This window comes from Dendrobates tinctorius, unplaced genomic scaffold, assembly GCF_039654945.1.
Source record: "Dendrobates tinctorius isolate UK_male_01 unplaced genomic scaffold, ASM3965494v1 ptg000293l, whole genome shotgun sequence".
NCBI classification, from domain to species: domain Eukaryota; kingdom Metazoa; phylum Chordata; class Amphibia; order Anura; family Dendrobatidae; genus Dendrobates; species Dendrobates tinctorius.
Window position 1 is genome coordinate 27,884,217 of NW_027361960.1, and position 12,472 is coordinate 27,896,688.

At 48.7% G+C, this 12,472-nt stretch overlaps 1 long non-coding RNA gene across 1 annotated transcript in view; it reads left to right on the plus strand.

The window, feature by feature from the left end:
• Window positions 1–4,638: 4,638 nt before the first annotated feature.
• LOC141072962 (uncharacterized) overlaps window positions 4,639–12,472 on the plus strand; it is a 61,377-nt gene continuing 53,543 nt past the window's right edge. Inside the window, exon 1 of the long non-coding RNA XR_012226915.1 lies at window positions 4,639–4,861. This is a non-coding gene — a long non-coding RNA (uncharacterized lncRNA). The remainder of the gene's footprint in view (window positions 4,862–12,472) is intronic.

Here is a 12,472-nt window from a genome sequence, read left to right on the forward strand (position 1 = left end):
GCTGCAAATTGCAAGCAAAACTCGATCACTGCCACCGGACAGGCAGTCAATTTTTATGAGTGTGGTCCACATGTCCCTAACGGCTCTAGAGGACCCTGCTCCAATCTTCAACTACGAACAGATTTGGATGGGTCTTTTTGGCCTATTCAGGGCCAGACAACAAGGCCTGCAACCTCCAGCCCCTGTGCGCCAAGAGAGTCAACACCACAGCTTCACCCAGCAGTTGCAGGCAGCAGGAGACTCCACATCAGATTGCAGTACTGGGTATGGCTATTACCCCCAGTACTACAACTTAAATTAAAGTTATCTTTTTGTTTTATCAGTTTTTGTTCTGTTGTTCTGAAATGGACTGCTTTGTGTCCACAATGTATTTTCAAATTGAAAAAAAAGAGGTTGACATGTTTGTCAAATGTTATTTATCCATAAATAAATTTATACGTTTCCAAAATTATTTTGTTGTCCTTCTTGCTCCTTCCTATGATCTGTCTTTCCCAGTCTCTACCTTACGTTATGCTTATTTGTCATAGACTCTGCTCTGTTCTTCAGGTTACGTTCCCTAGCTCTTGTACCTTGCCTGTGTTCCTAGTGTACTTTTTGTGTATGTTTTTGAAGGCGCGTGCAGTTTCACTTTCACCTTTTGGACCAGGCTTTGCCGTGACGTCTTGCACGCGTCTTCTGTACCTACCTTGTTGCTGTGTGCCCCTTGCACGCGCCTGGTTGTAACCGTGCCCTCCTCTATGTGCCTCATGCTTTCTTGCACCCACACTGTTTCTCACACTGTGCGTTTCGTGCTTCTTTGTCACAAGTCTTTTCCGATTATTGCTCTGTCCTGAACCTTTAATCTCTGTTGTGTTCTGATCTGTATGAGCTATGTTGAAACCTTATGTGTTGTCCGTACCCACCTCTCTGTTACTGCCTATGTTCTGCTCTTTGACAAGAACCCTGCCCCTGGCATGTGTCTCTTCACTCGCAGGACCTTGTGTTGAATCCTGCCTTGGACCATGTCTTGAACTGACGCACCTCCTTGACTGAACCCTTGAACCCTGGCTTGCCTGCCGGATGCCCGTAGTCTGGCGATGGCTGACATAGGTCCGGAGAGTGATGACTGCGGCCTGATGTCCGGAGATGATGTCCATATCATGATGTCCGGAACCGGTTAATCGTTGCCAGATTTCAGGAGTCAGATGCCACCTAACCCTTGTCTGTCACCTAGCACATAACATGCCTTGGATGTTGGCGTGCAGTCGCACGCACCTTGATGTGTATCACTTTGTCCTCATAATTAAGTATTTACACGGATGTTACCCTTAACTCGCATTAATGACGAGAATAATAATCTTAATAATAATCTTTATTTTTATATAGCGGTAACATATTCCGCAGCGCTTACAGTTTGCACACATTATCATCGCTGTCCCCGATGGGGCTCACAATCTAGATTCCCTATCAGTATGTCTTTGGAATGTGGAAGGAAACCGTAGAACCCGGAGGAAACCCACGCAAACACGGGGAGAACATACAAACTTATTGCAGATGGAGTCCTATTATTGGAGTCCTGGGATTCAAACCCAGGACTCCAGCGCTGCAATGCTACAGTGCTATCCACTGAGCCACCGTGCTGCCCTATGTCCACACTTGGTCTTGTCTTGTATCATGCACATACCCTTTTGTCAGACACACTTGTGTCTTCCTTGAGCCGGCCTTCTAGTTACAGCAGTCATAGTGCCTCACACCATTTTTCTTGCCCCTGAGACACTCCATGTATTGGTGGTGGTTCCTCACGGTGTCAGCTCTCCCTGGTTGAGTGCTTGCCACAACCTAGATCGTCAACAGCAAAAGAGACCATCATATTAACCTTAAACTATGGGATGTGTCTAAGTACATGTGTGAGTACGTGTGTGTGTATGTGTGTGAGTACGTGTTTCTAAGTACATGTGTGAGTACGTGTGTATGTGTGTGTGAGTACGTGTGTGTGAGTGCATGTGAAGTACATGTGTGAGTACGTGTGTATGTGTGTGTGAGTATGTGTTTCTAAGTACATGTGTGAGTACGTGTGTATGTGTGTGAGTACGTGTGTGTGAGTGCACGTGAAGTACATGTGTGAGTACGTGTGTATGTGTGTGTGAGTACGTGTGTGTGAGTGCATGTGAAGTACGTGTGTGAGTACGTGTGTATGTGTGTGTGAGTACGTGTGTGTGAGTGCATGTGAAGTACGTGTGTGAGTACGTGTATATGTGTGTGTGAGTACGTGTGTGAGTACGTGTTTCTAAGTACAAGTGTGAGTACGTGTGTATGTGTGTGTGTGAGTGCATGTGAAGTACATGTGTGAGTACGTGTGTGTGAGTACGTGTGTGTATGTGTGTGTGAGTACATCTGAAGTAAGTGTGTGAGTAGATCTTTGAGTACGTGTAATGTGAGTATGTGTGTATGAAATGTGTGTGAGTATGTGTGTGTGAGTACATGTGAAGTACGTGTGTGAGTAGATCTTTGAGTACGTGTAATGTGAGTACGTGTAATGCGAGTACGTGTGTGTGAGTATGTGTGTGTACATGCGTATGACTATATTTAGCAAAGCAAAATTGCAAACAAAAGGGTTGGACCAGGAAATTAAATCCTTTTTTTTTTCTTTTAACAAGTCTTTGTAAAACTTTATTGATATGTGATGCTGTTGAAAACGCATACAATTCCTGATTCCAAAAACGCAGGTAAAAACGCATGTTTTCCGCAGCAAAACGCATCAAAAACCGCATCAGCGGCTTCTGCCAGCAGCTGCGGTTTTAGTGCGGAAAAACCCGCGGGAGAATCCGCAACGTGTGCACATAGCCTTTTACCCCTGATAATGCTGTGCAGCCAGCCAATCACTGCACGACCACAACAAAGATGGCTGCGTCGTTTCAGAGCCTGGCAAACAATCCCTTTATTGTGATTGGGTCTCTAAGGGTATGTGCACATGGTATGAATTCTGCTGTGGAATTTTCTGCGCAGATTATGCTAAATCCGCAGGTATAATGACCTGCGGATTTTCTGCAGTTTTTGGGTGAGTGCACACAGTGTGGAATCATCTGCTGATTTTTCCGTGCGGATTTGCAGGTAAAATTGCAGGTAAAGTGACCTGCGGTTTTCCCCTGCGGTTTGACACCTGGACAATGGAACAAGTGTCAAACCGCTGCGAAATCCGCAGAAAGAATTGACATGGTGCTGATTTAAAACCGCAGCAAATCCGCGTGGAAAAATCCACAGCATGTGCATTGCGGTTTTGAAAACCCATTGATTAGCATTGTACTGTACCATGCTTGCAGATCTGCTGCAGATCCGCACGGCCAAATCCGCTACGGATCCGCAGCAGAATCCGCAACGTGTGCACATACTCTTTGTGTGGCTTTCCCCTGCAGTTTTAAGGTGTGTGCACACGTTGCGGACTCTCCCGTGGATTTTTCCGCACAAAAACCGCAGCTCTTGGCAGAAAACGTTTTTGCCGCGGTTTTTCGGTGCGGTTTTGCCTGCGGATTTGTATGCGTTTTTGTAAGCTAAATAAAGATAGGTTGTTTAACAAAAAAAAAAAAAGATTTGTGATGTCATTTCTGTCCAACCTCCTCTTTTACATTTGTCCAACCCACACTCCATTACACACACACAAAGACAGGGAGATGGATGGATGGATGGATGGATAGATAGATGGATAGTTCTATCGATCTATCTATCTATAGATTTATCCAAAGATAAATCTATAGATTTAGCAATAGATATATCTATAGATATACAGCCATATAAATACAAAAAAAAGGCGTGGGCTCCCGCGCAATTTTCTGCGCCAGAGGGGGAAAGCCGACGGCCGGGGGCCAATATTTGTAGCCTGGGAAGGGAGTAATACCCATGGCCCCTTCCCAGGTTATAAATATCAGCCTGCAGCTGTCTGTATAGCCTTTACTGGCTATTGAAATAGGGGGACCCCCAAAAAATGATGTGGAGTCCCCCTATATTTTATAGACAGAAAGGCTACGCAGACAGCTGCGGGCTGATATTCATAGCCTAGGAAAGGGCCATGGATATTTTCCCCCCTGGTTACAAATACCAGCCCGTAGCTGCCCCAGAAATGGCGAATCTATAAGATGCGCCAATTCTGGCACTTAGCCTCTCTCTTCCCAATCCCGTGTAGGGGTGGGATATGGGGTAATATAAGGGGTTAATGTCACCTTGCTATTGTAAGGTGATATTAAGCCCGGTTAATAATGGAGAGGCGTCAATAAGACACCTTTCCATTATTAATCTTTTGAAAGGGTTAAAAAAACACACATAAGAATAAAGTTTTTTAATGAAATAAAGCACAACATGGTTTTCATATTTGTATCGCATGCTCAGATCCAAGCAACGCCATCGTCTCCTAGAATAAAACGAACAATAATATACCAACCGTATACTCCCTGTCCGACGCAGTCCAATTAATAACGAGGGTCCCACGACGATCTCCCCTATAGAACAGTGACATCAAGTGATGTGACTGCTCTATAGGGCCTCCCAGTGATGAATTGACAGGAGACAATGGCTCCTGCAGTGCATCACTGAGGTTACCTGAGTTCAAAGTCTCACTTTACAGCACTGCTGCGTGAGATTTAGGGTTAGGACTAGGGTTAGGGCTAGGGTTACGGGACCTCTTTCCCGGCGGAGGGATACCTCTGCCTGTCATTTCTTTGCTGGAGCTCCTGAGGAGCGGTCGCATCAGCTGATGTGGCTGTTCTCCATGGGAGATCATCATGGGACCCTCGTTATTAATTGGACTACGGCGGAGAGATGAATATAGGTTGGTTTATTATTTTATGTTTATTACAGGTGATCGATGGCTTCGGGGAATTAGGTGTGTGCGGTATGTACTCTGTTATGTGTTGTATGTTATATGTATGCTCTGTATCTTGTATTTTCTGCACAAAATGTATGTTTGTTTGTTTTCAACATGCAACACATTAGCTGGATGATGGGACTACTACTGTCCCAGCATTGGCTAATGTGTCACTCGCTGACAGTGTAGCAGGCATCGCCCGATGGGACTTGTAGTCCCATCGGACGATGCCTGCATACACAAAAACACACACACACCACCGCAGAGCCCTCTGCAGAGGCCCGATCACCCCCGTACAGACCTGCGACAGCCCGATGAGCCCTGCACAGCCCTGGTAACCCCTCCGCACAGACTCCCGACAGCGCGATGAGCCCCGGAAACCCCCCACACAGGCAGCCCGATGAGCCCCGCACAGACCACCCCGACAGCCTGATGAGCCCTGCACAGGCCCCACACAGACCCCCGACAGCCCAATGAGCCCCGCACAGGCCCGATAACCCCCCCCACACAGCCCGATGAGCCCTGCAGATCCCCGCAGACACACATAGCCTGCCCAGTCATCGCCCACACACCACACACGCACACCGTCACCGCCCACACTCTTCACTCCTCCTGATCTGCAGCGTTTCATCTGCAGGTATTTTTGAGACCTGCGGTTTTGCTGCGGATCAATGCAAGTCAATGGGTGCAGAAACGCTGCAGATCCGCTCAGACAATTGACATGCTGCGGAAATTAACCCACAGCAAATCCGGGTGGATTTTTCCACAGCATGTGCACAGCGTTTTTCAAATTCCATTTACTTTAATGGTTCTGTACAATGCAGCAGAATCTGCTGCAGACCCGCAGGGCCAAATCCGCTGCGGATCCGTGGTAGAACCCGCCACGTGTGCACATACTCTTACACCTGCGGATTTCTATAATGGAGCAGGTGTTAAACTGCTGCGGATCCACACAAAAGAAGTGACATGCTGCAGTTTTAAATCCGCAGCAAATCTGCGCTGAAAAATCTGCAGCATGTGCGCAGCGTTTTTGTTTTACATAGCCTAAAATATTACTGTACATCACTTGCAGATCTGCTGCGGATCCGCAGGGCCAAATCCGCTAATCTGCAACGTGTGCACATAGCCTAAAGTCCGCCAAAAATGCGGGGTGGAGACCTGAGTTCCCGCCGAGTAATCCTGAAAATGCTTGCTGAGTACGGTGATACTCGGGAGAGTACCGAGTAGGGCCGAGCACATTCACTCATCACTAATGGCAGGCTGTACTGCCTCACTAGATGAATACAGCTGGATAATGAGGCACTGACTTTACAGTGAGGGTCAGGACTGAGAACAGCGGGAAAGTAGGAGACGGACTGCCCATCACTGGCACGTCCTCCAGGAACAGAACAGACAATGGTGACACGGCCCACACACAGACAGGTGGCAGGCTCCTGAGCATGCTCACACACACCTAGCTCCCACAGCCAATACGTACACTATCCTCCCACAGGAAGTCCTCGCCACTCCCCCTCCTTGGCTCAATGGTTTCTTCCTTTCTGTAAAGCCCCCGTTACACACTGTGATATCGCTAGCAATATCGCTGTAACATCACCGATTTTGTGACGTTGCAGCGATACTGCTAGCGATATCGCTGCATGTGATACCTCCGACCAGCTCCCCCGCTGGTTATCGCTGATCGCACGAGAAGCTCCTGGACCGGCGTGGAGCCAGGTGGGAGGACGCAGGATCGCCGCGTCTGACAGGTAAGTAGCGACCCCCGTCCCCAGCGATGTCGCTGGTGAGATCTGCCTGTGTGGCAGCTCACTAGCGACCACCTAGCGATGCACCAGCAATCCTGACTACGTCATATCGCTAGTCGGGATCGCTGGTGCATCGCTAGGTGTAACGGTACCCTAAGAGCCTATACCAGGATCTCCTAAAAGAATAATTAGCGGGGGAGACCTTTCCTGCTCCCGCCCCTCTAGGATCCCGAGCTGCCCTCTGCTGGGGAATCATCCCCAGCCATGTGTGTGCAGTGCCCGGAGCTGGGTGATGATTCATCAGCAATGGGAGCCGGGGATGCTGCGCACTGAGACCTCCTATCCGAGGGGCTGGGACGTCATTACCCTGGGCTTAGCCGCCTCTGCTGCTCGGCATCATCATCATCCCTTCAGTCAACATGAAAGAAATTCTGAGAAAGCTGCAGAAGGAAGCCACTGGCAACAAGCACAGGGCGATCAAGGATATGTGTCCTGGCCATCGGTGAGTGCACCTGCCCTGGTACATGTAGGGATCATGGATGATGATGGCTGCCTGCCTGCACTCACTGCTGTTCTCATGACAGCTTGTCAGGTGGATGCCACATAATGACAGATGTCCGGGTAGCAGCATGTATGAGGCAGATCCTGGTCAGGGAGGCTGCCATCCTCAGATCTGCCATGTACATGCTAACTTTCTACATGGCACAGTGCTGGCACAGATCTGACTGCTTTGGGCCAGTGACAGTCTGGTACCAATCAGCAAGTGGCAATGAAGAGGAATCCTAGGTCCATGCACAGTCTACATATATAATCATAGAAGCCCCCTGATGGTTAGTGAGCGGCCCGCTACTCACTGCCCACCATTGTCTAGTATGGCTGCCCGCCAGAAGCCCCCTGATGGTTAGTGAGCGGCCGGCTACTCACTGCCCACCATTGCCTAGTATGGCTGCCTGCCAGAAGCCCCCTGATGGTTAGTGAGCGGCTGGCTACTCACTGCCCACCATTGCCTAGTATGGCTGCCCACCAGAAGCCCCCTGATGGTTAGTGAGCGGTCGGCTACTCACTGCCCACCATTGCCTAGTATGGCTGCCCGCCAGACGCTCCCTGATGGTTAGTGAGCGGCCGGCTACTCACTGCCCACCATTGCCTAGTATGGCTGCCTGCCAGAAGCCCCCTGATGGTTAGTGAGCGGCCGGCTACTCACTGCCCACCATTACCTAGTATGGCTGCCCGCCAGAAGCCCCCTGATGGTTAGTGAGCGGTCGGCTACTCACTGCCCACCATTGCCTAGTATGGCTGCCTGCCAGAAGCCCCCTGATGGTTAGTGAGCGGTCGGCTACTCACTGCCCACCATTGCCTAGTATGGCTGCCTTCCAGAAGCCCCCTGATGGTTAGTGAGCGGTCGGCTACTCACTGCGCACCATTACCTAGTATGGCTGCCTGCCAGAAACCCCCTGATGGTTAGTGAGCGGCCGGCTACTCACTGCCCACCATTGCCTAGTATGGCTGCCCGCCAGAAGCCCCCTGATGGTTAGTGAGCGGCTGGCTACTCACTGCCCACCTTTGCCTAGTATGCCTGGCCACTAGAAGCCCCCTGATGGTTAGTGAGCGGCCGGCTACTCACTGCCCACCATTGCCTAGTATGGCTGCCTGCCAGAAGCCCCCTAATGGTTAGTGAGCTGCCAGCTACTTGCTGCCCACCAGAAGCCCCCTGATGATTAGTGAGCGGCCGGCTACTCACTGCCCACCATTGCCTAGTATGGCTGCCCGCCAGAAGCCCCCTGATGGTTAGTGAGCAGCCGGCTACTCACTGCCCACCATTGCCTAGTATGGCTGCCCGCCAGAAGCCCCCTGATGGTTAGTGAGCGGCCGGCTACTCACTGCCCACCATTGCCTAGTATGGCTGCCTGCCAGAAGCCCCCTGATGGTTAGTGAGCAGCCGGCTACTCACTGCCCACCATTGCCTAGTATGGCTGCCCGCCAGAAGCCCCCTGATGGTTAGTGAGCGGCCGGCTACTCACTGCCCACCATTGCCTAGTATGGCTGCCTACCAGAAGCCCCCTGATGGTTAGTGAGCGGCCGGCTACTCACTGCCCACTATTGTCTAGTATGGCTGCCCACCAGAAGCCCCCTAATGGTTAGTGAGCGGCCAGCTACTTACTGCCCACCATTGCCTAGTATGGCTTCCCGCCAGAAGCCCCCTGATGGTTAGTGAGCGGCTGGCTACTCACTGCCCACCATTACCTAGTATGGCTGCCCACCAGAAGCCCCCTGATGGTTAGTGAGCGGCTGGCTACTCACTGCCCACCGTTGCCTAGTATGGCTGCCCACCAGAAGCCCCCTGATGGTTAGTGAGCGGCTGGCTACTCACTGCCCACCATTACCTAGAATGGCTGCCCACCAGAAACCCCCTGATGGTTAGTGAGCGGCTGGCTACTCACTGCCCACCATTGCCTAGTATGGCTGCCCACCAGAAGTCCCCTGATGGTTAGTGAGTGGCTGGCTACTCACTGCCCACCATTACCTAGTATGGCTGCCCACCAGAAGCCCCCTGATGGTTAGTGAGCAGCTGGCTACTCACTGCCCACCATTGCCTAGTATGGCTGGCCACTAGAAGCCCCCTGATGGTTAGTGAGCGGCCGGCTACTCACTGCCCACCATTGCCTAGTATGGCTGGCCACTAGAAGCCCCCTGATAGTGAGCGGCTGGCTACTCACTGCCCACCATTGCCTAGTATGGCTGCCTACCAGAAGCCCCCTGATGGTTAGTGAGTGGCTGGCTATACCTGGCCAGACCGGCGGGTGTACTCACTTGGGCTAATTACATGATTCACAACTACTATCATACGCTCCATTTCACCGCATCTTGTTTTTTAGATGCCTAAAGCACCATCGTCCTTCCTGATAGATGCCTATAAGCTCTACACAATCTATATACCACACGGTATGTTTGACATTCTTATGGATTGCTGCTATATATTTTCTATGGCTCTTTTTAAATTATTTGGCGTGGGATACCTGGCGTTATCTGCGACCAATTTATCCTATTTTTGTATGACCATTTTGACTATTGTTTGTATATACTTGTTTTCCTTTGTTTTTTTTCCTTTTTTTCCTTTGTTTTTTTTTCTGTTTTATATGACGTTTTGTTTTGTAATTATATTTACCCTTGTAGTAACTGAAGAAGGTCACATTGTCTTTTTTCGTGTACTACAATAAACTGCCTTATAAATACTTTTAAGTTGAGTGCTAGGTTCATATTTGTTGCTTTAGCGGTTTGGGAACCTAACCTTAGCACCATCTTGAGTTGTGCTCACTGTGTTCTTTCTATAATTGCCGCAAAGCAGCTCAGCCGAGCCATATACTGCGATACCAGCAAGGTCCGTGTTCGACTTTGGAGTTTGACCACTAAAACTCATTATATTGATTGCCCCCTTTAAGGCTACTTTCACACATCAGGTTTTCGGCGTCAGGCGCGATCCGGCGTCGTGCCGGAGCGCCGGATCCGGCAAATATTTCATAAAACCGGATGTGACGGATCCGTTTTTCTGCCGGATCCGTCTTGTTCTTGACAGACAAAACCGGATCCGTCTCATCCGGTTCATCCGTTTTTCGATCCGTTTTTCGACGGATTACGCCGGATCCGGTTTTTAAAAACACCCCTTGTGGCCTTCCGAACGGGATTGGCTACTGGAAAACTATATATAGCGTGTTCCTACAGCCCTTCTTTGACAGGTTGTAGAGCAGAAAGTGCAGGTTGGAGAGAAGAGCAAGTTACTGGCGAAGATGGATGTTGTGATTGGAAATATTTTGAAGAATTTGGCGGATTTTACAGCGGAGGCGAATCGTTTGAGGGTGATTGTTCTGGAGAAGGAGAGAGCGAGACAGCAGCGCATCAGGCATCGTAGACGACGTTTGTGGATCCACCCCATCACAGCCAAGAGAATGACGCGTGGGGTCTATTCTACACTCTGCATGGACCTTCGACGAAACCCGGATAAATTTTTTGGATATGTTCGGATGAAAATGGAGAATTTTGATTACTTGGTGGAGCGCATTGCACACCTCATAAGAAAAGCAGACATCTATTGCCGCTTCTCTGTTTCACCCGCAGAGCGTCTGATGGTGACTTTAAGGTAAGCCACATTTATTGGATATGCTCGCATCAGAGCACACTTTCACTGCAATCTTGTTGGTGGTAGTTTGTATCTCCAAGTGTTATAGCTGAGTTTTGGTATGTAATGCTGTGATTTTAAACTAATTGATTGTTATTTAATTCCCCACAGATTTCTTGCAACTGGAGAATCCCTTTTGTCACTGCATTTCCAGTACAGACTCGGGATTTCCACCATATCTGGAATAGTGAAGTACACGTGCCGTGCACTGTGGGACTCCTTAGCTGAAGAGTTTTTACCAGAGCCCACAACAGAGAGGTGGATTGAAATTTCAGAAAAGTTTCAACAGATATGTCAGTTTCCCAAATGCTTGGGCGCTGTGGACGGGAAACATATCCGCATTGTAAAGCCAGCCGGATCGGGATCGGAATATTTCAATTACAAGAAATATTTTTCAATTGTCCTCATGGCCATCGCTGACGCGGAATACAAATTTATTGCTGTTGATATTGGGGCCTATGGCCGCTCCAATGACTCTCAAGTTTTCAAACTGTCTGCCATGGGGCGTAAACTGTATGGAAACACCTTCCAGTTCCCACCCCCTAGACCGCTGCCGCAAACATCTGGCCCACCTATGCCATTTGTCTGTGTAGGGGATGAAGCCTTCCAGCTGTCAGAACACCTTTTGAAACCGTACGGTAGCAGAGGATTGTCAAGAACAAAACGCATTTTTAATTACCGCCTCACAAGAGCAAGAAGAATGGTTGAATGTACCTTTGGTATTCTGACAGCCAAATGGCGGGTCCTATTGACTGCGATCAACCTCAAGACAGAAACTGTGGACGAGGTGATCAAAGCTTGCGTGGTACTCCACAATTTTGTTATCTGCAAGGAACCCATTTCCATTGAGGACACCTCTGAAGAAACCACCTTGCAAGATTACCATGACATTACCACCAGAAGTTCTGTGACGGTTTCAGTAATGAGGGACAATTTTGCACTATACTTTATGTCACCTCAAGGCAGAGTACACTGGCAGGATGACAGAGTGTGAAAGATTTGTGCCCTTAACCAAACTTGTGTACCTTCTGTACCAACAGTATATACCTTTGCCAACCAAAGTTGGCTATCTTGTCATGGTCTTACTATTTTTAGCTTTAGGCCACAGGTGTGTACCTGGTTGTGTTTTATGCAAAGTATTTCACCTTTTAACAAAAGTTGTGTACATTGTTAGGAAATCACCAACAATAAACACAACTTTTTAGGTGAAATACTTTGCTTCAAACACAACCAGGAACACAACTGTGGCAAAAAGCTAAAATTTACCCACAGTTATATACCTGGTTTTGAATACCATTTTACCTTTTAAATACCCTGTATTTAACCTTTTTGGCCGCAGAAAGAAATGACAGACAACCAGTGTAAAATAATTTAACTTTTATTGAAAAATGTTTTTTTTAGTAAACTGTTTTTAAATTTTAATAAACTTTTTTAATAAAGCTTTGAAACCATAAAACTGGTCATTTTTATTAAAATACACACATATTATAAATCTGTGTAGTGTGGGGTGGAAATACTGCTGGAGGGGCTGCGGGACACTTCGACACTGGGAGTGTGGAGAGAGGACTGGGATCGTGGTGGGGAAGGAACAGTTAGAGGTGAAGGTGTAGAAAAAGCTACAGAATGGGTGGACATGTGGGAGGCAGAAGAGGTGGTGGGTGGTGGAGTGGAGGGTTGGGCAGGGACTGTAGGAGCAGATGATGTTGATGGCAAGTTGTATGG